The sequence below is a fragment of the Colobus angolensis genome, unplaced genomic scaffold (genome assembly GCF_000951035.1).
Source record: "Colobus angolensis palliatus isolate OR3802 unplaced genomic scaffold, Cang.pa_1.0 Scaffold181, whole genome shotgun sequence".
Classification (NCBI taxonomy): domain Eukaryota; kingdom Metazoa; phylum Chordata; class Mammalia; order Primates; family Cercopithecidae; genus Colobus; species Colobus angolensis.
In genome coordinates, this window is record NW_012114944.1 from 24,089 (window position 1) to 31,537 (window position 7,449).

Sequence of the window (7,449 nt, forward strand, 5' to 3'; positions counted from 1 at the left end):
CAATGTCATGAAGGGTTTTTCCTGAAATTTTTTCTAGTGCTTTCATGGTTTTCAGTCCTTATATTTAAGTCTTTAATCCATTTTGAGTTGACTTTTGTAAGTGGTGAGAGATAGGGATGTTTATATATTTATTTATTTAGAGACAGAGTTTTGCTCTTGTCACCCAGGCTGGAGTGCAATGGCACTATTTCGGCTCACTGCAACCTCCGCCTCTTGGGTTCAAGTGATTCTCCTTCTCCCTCAGCCTCCCAAGTAGCTGGGATTACAGGTGCCTGTCACCACACCTGGGTAATTTTTGTATTTTTAGTAGAGACGGGGTTTCACCATATTGGCCAGGCTGGTCTCTTGGCCAGGCTGGTCTTGAACTCCTGATCTTGTGATCTGTCCGCCTCAGCCTCCCAAAGTGCTGGGATTACAGGTGTGAGCCACGTGCCCTGCCCTGTCTCTCTATATTTTTAAAACAGAAGACAGGGTCTCACTATGTTGCCCAGGCTAAACTTGAACTCCTAGTCTCATGAGATCCTCCTGCCTTAGCCTCCTGAGTAGCTGAAACTACAGGCACACACCACCCTGCTCAGTTGAAAACACCCCATTTTAATGCCAAGCTTTACTCTTCACAGAACGTGGATATGGGGGGGAAAGACCGGAAGCCCCATTCATTGAAGGCACTTTGATTCATCTTCACAAATTTCCCTAGACCAATACTTGATATATATATCCTTTTTCTTGGTGCTCCAAAAGTTTTTACACCCTAGAATAATTCATCATAATAAAATTTGGCTTGGGGGAGGGACATGCCTTTCTGTTGTAAACTGGGAGGGTTGTTGTCAGCACAACTGTTGTGAGCACAGGTCATTCTCAGGCAGATCGGTTTTGGGACTGAGTACATAAGGAAGCTCAGGGTCTGGAGATGGATTCCCTTAAAGCCATCTGCACAAACATAGTCCCTGGAAAGCCTTTTTGTGCTACCACTGTTTGAAGGCTGCTGCCCAGAGGTTCCCTGAAGGTGCCTCAGGGGTTCTGTTTGAGAATGAGGTGAAGGCGAAGGGTTTCTGGGCCCACCCCCACTGTTTCATCTGGAGCAGCTGGGCCTTTTTTTTTTTTTTTTTCTGTTTTACGTGTACGTTTTCATCTGAAGGAATGGTTTTGCTGCTAAAAATAACAGTGTGAAAAACATAGCCTCCAAGGGGGACCATTTAAAAATTTTAAGCAGTGACATGACATAATTAGGTTTTTGTTTCAAAAGGTCGCTTTGGCACCTGAACATGTCGTGGAGGCTGGACTGGAGGGAAGTGAGACTGGAGAGACCCAGAGAGAACACAGAGTAAGAACTGGCCACTCTGGGCTCCATCCCAGGGCCAGCATCCACTTTAGATGGAGCCAGGGTTCATGGCTTGCCAGTCTCCACTCAGCTCCTTCTCCCATTTGCATTTCCTGCCTGGCCTATGACCACCTTTGCCTTTGCGACTCCTGCCTTTGACTGTTTTTCGTCTTGGATATCCAGTTGGCCACCTAATCCTGTTGTTTCTTTCCTCAAATTACCTTAGATTTGTTCCTCTCTCCATTACTATCGCATCATCCTAGATTAGGCACTTAGCATTTCAGGCTTGGGTTTCTCCAGGAACCTCTTCACGGTTCTTGCTTTCAGTCTGTCTGCCCACCAATCTTACATCACCACTGCTTAGCTTCTCTTTGTTCTTCATGACATATTGCAGTACAGTTTTGTCCATTTTTGCTTCGGATTTCTCCTCTTCTTCCCAGTCTTTGGCTTCCATAGAAAATTCTAAGCAGAGCAGATAAAATAGTGACTAGTGCATTTCCAGTCTCTAGAAGCAGTGACAACCATGTTTCCTTTGCCTCTTTTTATGCCAGATATTTGTAGAGTTAGCAGGCTTAAAAGGCAAGGGGATACCTTTCCCTCTTGCCACTTGCCTCTTACCACTTTTTCCTCAGTGAAAGATTTTGTGAAGAAGTGGAATTTCTTTTTCTTTTCTTTTCTTTTTTTTTTTTTTTTAGACGGAGTCTGGCTCTGTCGCCCAGGCTGTAGTGCAGTGGCCGGATCTCAGCTCACTGCAAGCTCTGCCTCCCAGGTTTACGCCATTCTCCTGCCTCAGCCTCCCGAGTAGCTGGGACTACAGGCGCCGGCCACCTTGCCCGGCTAGTTTTTTGTATTTTTTAGTAGAGATGGGGTTTCACCGTGTTAGCCAGGATAGTCTCGATCTCCTGACCTCGTGATCCGCCTGTCTCGGCCTCCCAAAGTGCTGGGATTACAGGCTTGAGCCACCGCGCCCGGCGAAGAAGTGGAATTTCAAATTGAGTGGGGAGGAGATTATTTCAGAGAATATTATATTTGAGACTTTATGCTATCGGACGCTCCCAAGGGGTGGTAAATAACTACTGGGGTTGGTAATAATGACAAAGGGTGGGATAGGAAAATAGGGAAACAATCTATATACCTAGGAAGATGGGCCAAGTGTGAGACGGCAGAGAAGACCACCAGGGCCTTCCTGGAGACTCACAGAGGTGCCGGTCCAGGCCCAGATGGAGCAGACAGGTGAAATATGGTTCACCTGGCGCTTGAATCATCAAGAAAATAAATGTATGTGGTTGCTTCTCCTGACAATTCTTAAATTCCTCTCTAAGGAATCATTGGCTGTCTATGAAACGATTTCCATGGGAAAATGACTTGTTTGGACTGTATTTTCACAAAGCTGATATTTCTGGCCCTTAGAATATGATACCTGTTTGTCTTTTAAAACATATATCTATTCAGGTAAGTTGGAAGCTGGGATCTGATTTGAAAACATTTTGAACTTACAAAGATGTGTATGAATTCAAAGTAAAAACCCTTCACCCTTTAAACAATCACAGCAGTGCCATCCCCCTGCTTTTTTTTTTTTTTTTTTTTGAGACAGAGACTTGCTCTGTCCCCCAGGCTGGAGTGCAGAGGTGTGATCTCAGCTCACTGCAACCTCCACCTCCCGAGTTCAAGCGATTCTCCTGCCTCAGCCTCCTGAGTAGCTGGGATTACAGGTGCATGCCACCACGCCTGGATTTTGTACTTTTAAGTAGAGATGGGGTTTTGCCATGTTGGCCAGGCTGATCTTGAACTCCTGACCTCAGGTGATCTGCCTGCCTTGGCCTCTCAAAGTGCTGGGATTACAGGCATGAACCACCACACCTGGCCCATAGCAGCCCTTTGAGGCTGTTGAATATCTGTGAGAAGATGAACTGGATCTTAGATCTCCAACCATACTGTGCACTGCTGCGTGGCTGGGAGGGAAATAGGAGTTGGAGGGGAACTAGAGGTTTGACCTGATTTCAGGATTCTGTCTCTCCCTTATGGGGCTAAAGTAAAGAATGCAGAATTTGAATAAGTCTGTATTTGCTTTCTATATACTTTAGTATATTTCTTTTTCTACATTACTTTCTCCTTTTCCTATTGAGATGTGTTGTGAAGTGTATCTTTCCTGCCTTATTTGATCTACCTTTCCATGGCTGTTCTCTGCCCTCTGTTGGCAGGTTCTCTTGGACCTGTCTGTCTGTGTGCAGGGGACAACTGCATGGAGTCAAAGCCCATTTCTGCTAGTCAGGTCAGCAGAGAGAAGCCTGGAAGATATTTTGTTTTCTGGATTTCTGTAGGCCTAGGAGGCATGATCTGGTGTAGAATAAACCTGAGGATCCAGATTCAGCTGCACAAATAGGTCAGTTATAAAACGTTTAATGCTGTCAGTTTGGGGCATCAGAGCCTGTCATGAAGATTAGCATGAGCCTGAACCCCATGGTGGTTGCAGAGCTCAGCTGGGGTCTTAAGGCACCTTTGGCCTGAGTGAAACCAGGATTAGGATTTCTTTTGAAGAAGGAACAGGGCAGCTTGGAAACCATAGGAGATTCTAGCAGCTGGCCAATTTGATGCTCTGCAGTTTAGTTCTGCATCAGAAATAAGGTGTTTGGGGCTGGGCATAGTGGCTTATGCTTGTAATCCCAGCACTTTGGGAATCTGAGGCGAGTGGATCACTTGAGGTCAGGAGTTCGAGACCAGCTGGCCAACATGGTGAAACACTGTCTCTAATAAAAACAAAAAGTAGCCAGGCGTGGTGGCGGGTGCCTGTAATTCCAGCTACTTGGGAGACTGAGGCAGGAGAATCACTTGAACCTGGGAGGTGGAGATTGCAGTGAGCCAAGATTGTGCCACTGCATTCCAGCCTGGGTAACAGAGTGAGACTCCATCTCAAAAAAAAGAAAAAAAAAGAAAAAAAGAGATAAGGTGTTGACTGACCCTATCCAGAAGAAATTATAGCTGGTATCTGTCTGTGAAGTAGAAGAAGGCCATGACAGTGCTACAAAGAGAAAATTGGACCCTAGCTGGTTGCTGCTTAGGCCAGTAGAATCTAGATTTCCCAGGTTTTCTATGTATTGCAGCAGGGTCACCAAATACAGCCAAAATATTATTGTCCATATCAATGAGAGCAGTGATAGCTTGGATAGTGGGATATATACATAACCGAAGTTCTCATTTATCTAATATTTTCAGCTTCCCCTCAAACATGAAAAAATAAATACCAAAAGCCTTTCACTGTATGTTAATAAAAAACTTCATTAGGTGATTTATCTTTTATCTCCCCACTCCTTCCCACTTCCCTTTTGTCTTTTAAAATTGATTTTTTAGTTTTTACTTGTGTTTTCTTTTTCTTTTTTTCTTTCTTTTTTGAGGTGGAGTCTTGCTCCGTTGCACAGTGGTGTGATCTCTGCTCATTGCAACCTCTGCCTCCTGGATTCAAGCAATTCTCCTGCCCCAGCCTTCCAAGTAGCTGGGATTACAGGTGCCCACCACCGTGCCCAGCTAATTTTTCTATTTTTAGTAGAGACGAGGTTTCACCTTATTGGCCAGGCTAGTCTTGAACTCCTGACCTCAAACGATCCTCCCACCTTGGCCTCCCAAAATGCTGGGATTATAGGTGTGAGCCACTGCACCAGGCTCCTTCCACTTCCTTTTTTTTTTTTGAGACAGGATCTTGCTGTCACCCAGGCTGCCTCTATCCTCTGGGCTCAAGCGATCACCCCACTTCAGCCTCCCAAGTAGCTGGGACCACAGATTCGTGCCACAGTATCCGATTGATTTGTTTGGTTTTTAATAGAGATTATAGGCATTACAGGCAAGAGCCACTGCACCTGGCCCCTTCCTACTTTCTATTTAAGTGGCCAATTGGAAGGAAGAGGGAAAGGCAAAATGCTCGAATGTTTAATCCCTAACATAATGAATTGTCCTTAATGTTCAGAATAATGACATATCATGCACTTGTACTTGCTTAGGAGTCTGGGTGACAGTGGTAGTGGTGGCTGATCCTCACTGAGGGCTGCAGGTGTTCCAGAGAGACTCACCTGGGTATTTGGTAGCTATTATACTGTAAGCACAGCTTTCTGTGGTAAGTTCCATGAGTCAGCAAAATATCTGTAAAGAGCCTCTCCTTGGAGACCATGAAACCTGCATTTTAGTCTCTCTTTTTTTTATTTTTTTATTTTTTTATTTTTATTTTTTGAGACAGAGTCTCGCTCTGTCGCCCAGGCTGGAGTGCAGTGGCCGGATCTCAGCTCACTGCAAGCTCCGCCTCCTGGGTTTATGCCATTCTCCTGCCTCAGCCTCCCGAGTAGCTGGGACTACAGGCGCCAGCCACCTCGCCCGGCTAGCTTTTTGTATTTTTTAGTAGAGACGGGGTTTCACTGTGTTAGCCAGGATGGTCTCGAACTCCTGACCTCGTGATCCGCCCTTCTCGGCCTCCCAAAGTGCTGGGATTACAGGCTTGAGCCACCGCGCCCGGCCTTAGTCTCTCTTTTGCAACTAAAAAGCCATGTGGGATTGGGGGAGAGGAGCAAGTAAGGACACTGCGACTTTCCTCTCTGGGATTTGGTTTTCAATTATCTTTAAATGAGAGGGCTAAACAATATATTTATATGATTCCTTCTAGCCCTGCCATTCTGTAATTCTTTCAGGAATTTTGTCATTTTGGGTTTGCTTGTCTCATGAAACAGTGAGTAGTTGGTTAAAAATCAATTATTCTATTTGGTTGACTTGGTCTAAACTATTTCTCATGTTGTCTCGTCATTCTTTTGACTGTTCCTTTTTTTTTGCCTTGGCCATATAGGACAAATTCCTTTTCACTACAGTATTGGGAGCCTGGAACTAGAGTTACCACCCCTCTGCGTTAGAAAAGGAGCTGTCCCGAGGCTTCCATCTCTACGGGGCTTGAGGCAAGAACATTGTCAGGGGCGGCCTGCTCTTGGCCTCTGTGCCCCAGGGATTGCAAATGTATGTTCCTCAAAGGTAAGGGCTGTTCGGCTTTCTTTGTATTCACAGCTACAGCTTGTGCTAGGCAGCCCCTGTTCAATAAATACCGTGCCTAAGGATAAAGTAGCATTGTTCTTAATTTCCCCCCCAAACCACTAGGTGTCGCCTTCATCTCAGGGAAACCATGCCCGTCCTCGCCCTATACACTCCCACCCCACTCCAGGGCTCCAGGAGCGCTCTTGGTGATTTCTGGAGAAATCACTTGAAGGGGAAGAGAAACCGTGGCTCTCAGCGCGGGCAGAGAATGGGCTTATGTGCATGTCCTTTATGACAGTTGGAGAAAAATCCCCAAGGTCCCATAGCAGTCCCTCTCAGCCACCATGAGATCATCCCTCACAAGCTGTTCTTGGGGTCAGATTGGCACTCCAGATATGGGGGCCCCGGGGAGAGCTTCCTAAGGCTGGAAGCCTGGGAGCAAGGTGGAACGCCAGGAGAGGGTGGATGGGCTTCCACTGCGGGGGGTGTCCCGCCCGTCCGTTACAGGCTTTCCCCAGGCGCCAGCCTGCACTGTGCAGGAGACAAAAGAAAATCGAGGCCCTGACTGAGCAGATGGTGTGGAGGAAGCCGGGCGGGCTGCGGTGGGCCTCTGAGGACACGGGGAGGGCGGGGGGGGGGCATGGAGACAGCGGGGGGCCTAGGGTTCAGTCCCAAGCAAGAAGGAGCCTCGTGGACTTTCTAAGGACTGGTGGGAAGTGTAGCGCAGGGGCCCCTGGCTGCTGGAGGGGCCCGTCCAGGGAGCGGGCATGGTCCCCGGTGGAGTAAGCTGCACTGCCGTCGGGAGGGCGCTATGGTTTGCTAGGTGGGGGGGCTGGTGAGGACACCACACGTCTGAGGATCCTCGACAGCTTCCTGGAGACTGGAGCCACTGAGGGACTCAGGGAGTTCACAGGGGAGACCCAAGAAGAGCTGGCTAAGCGAGGGGGAGAGGACAAACCCTGGGGTCGCCGGCGTGTGTGAGATGGAAGGAGAGGTGGCGGGGGGACCAGGGGCGTGGGGGAGACCGGGGTAGGCCCTGAGAGTGAGGGAGCGCCCGGGAATCCTGCTGGTCGGCGAGGCCTTGGTGCGGAGCCCCCAAGTGCTCACTGGGGTGGGTTTGGGACCTG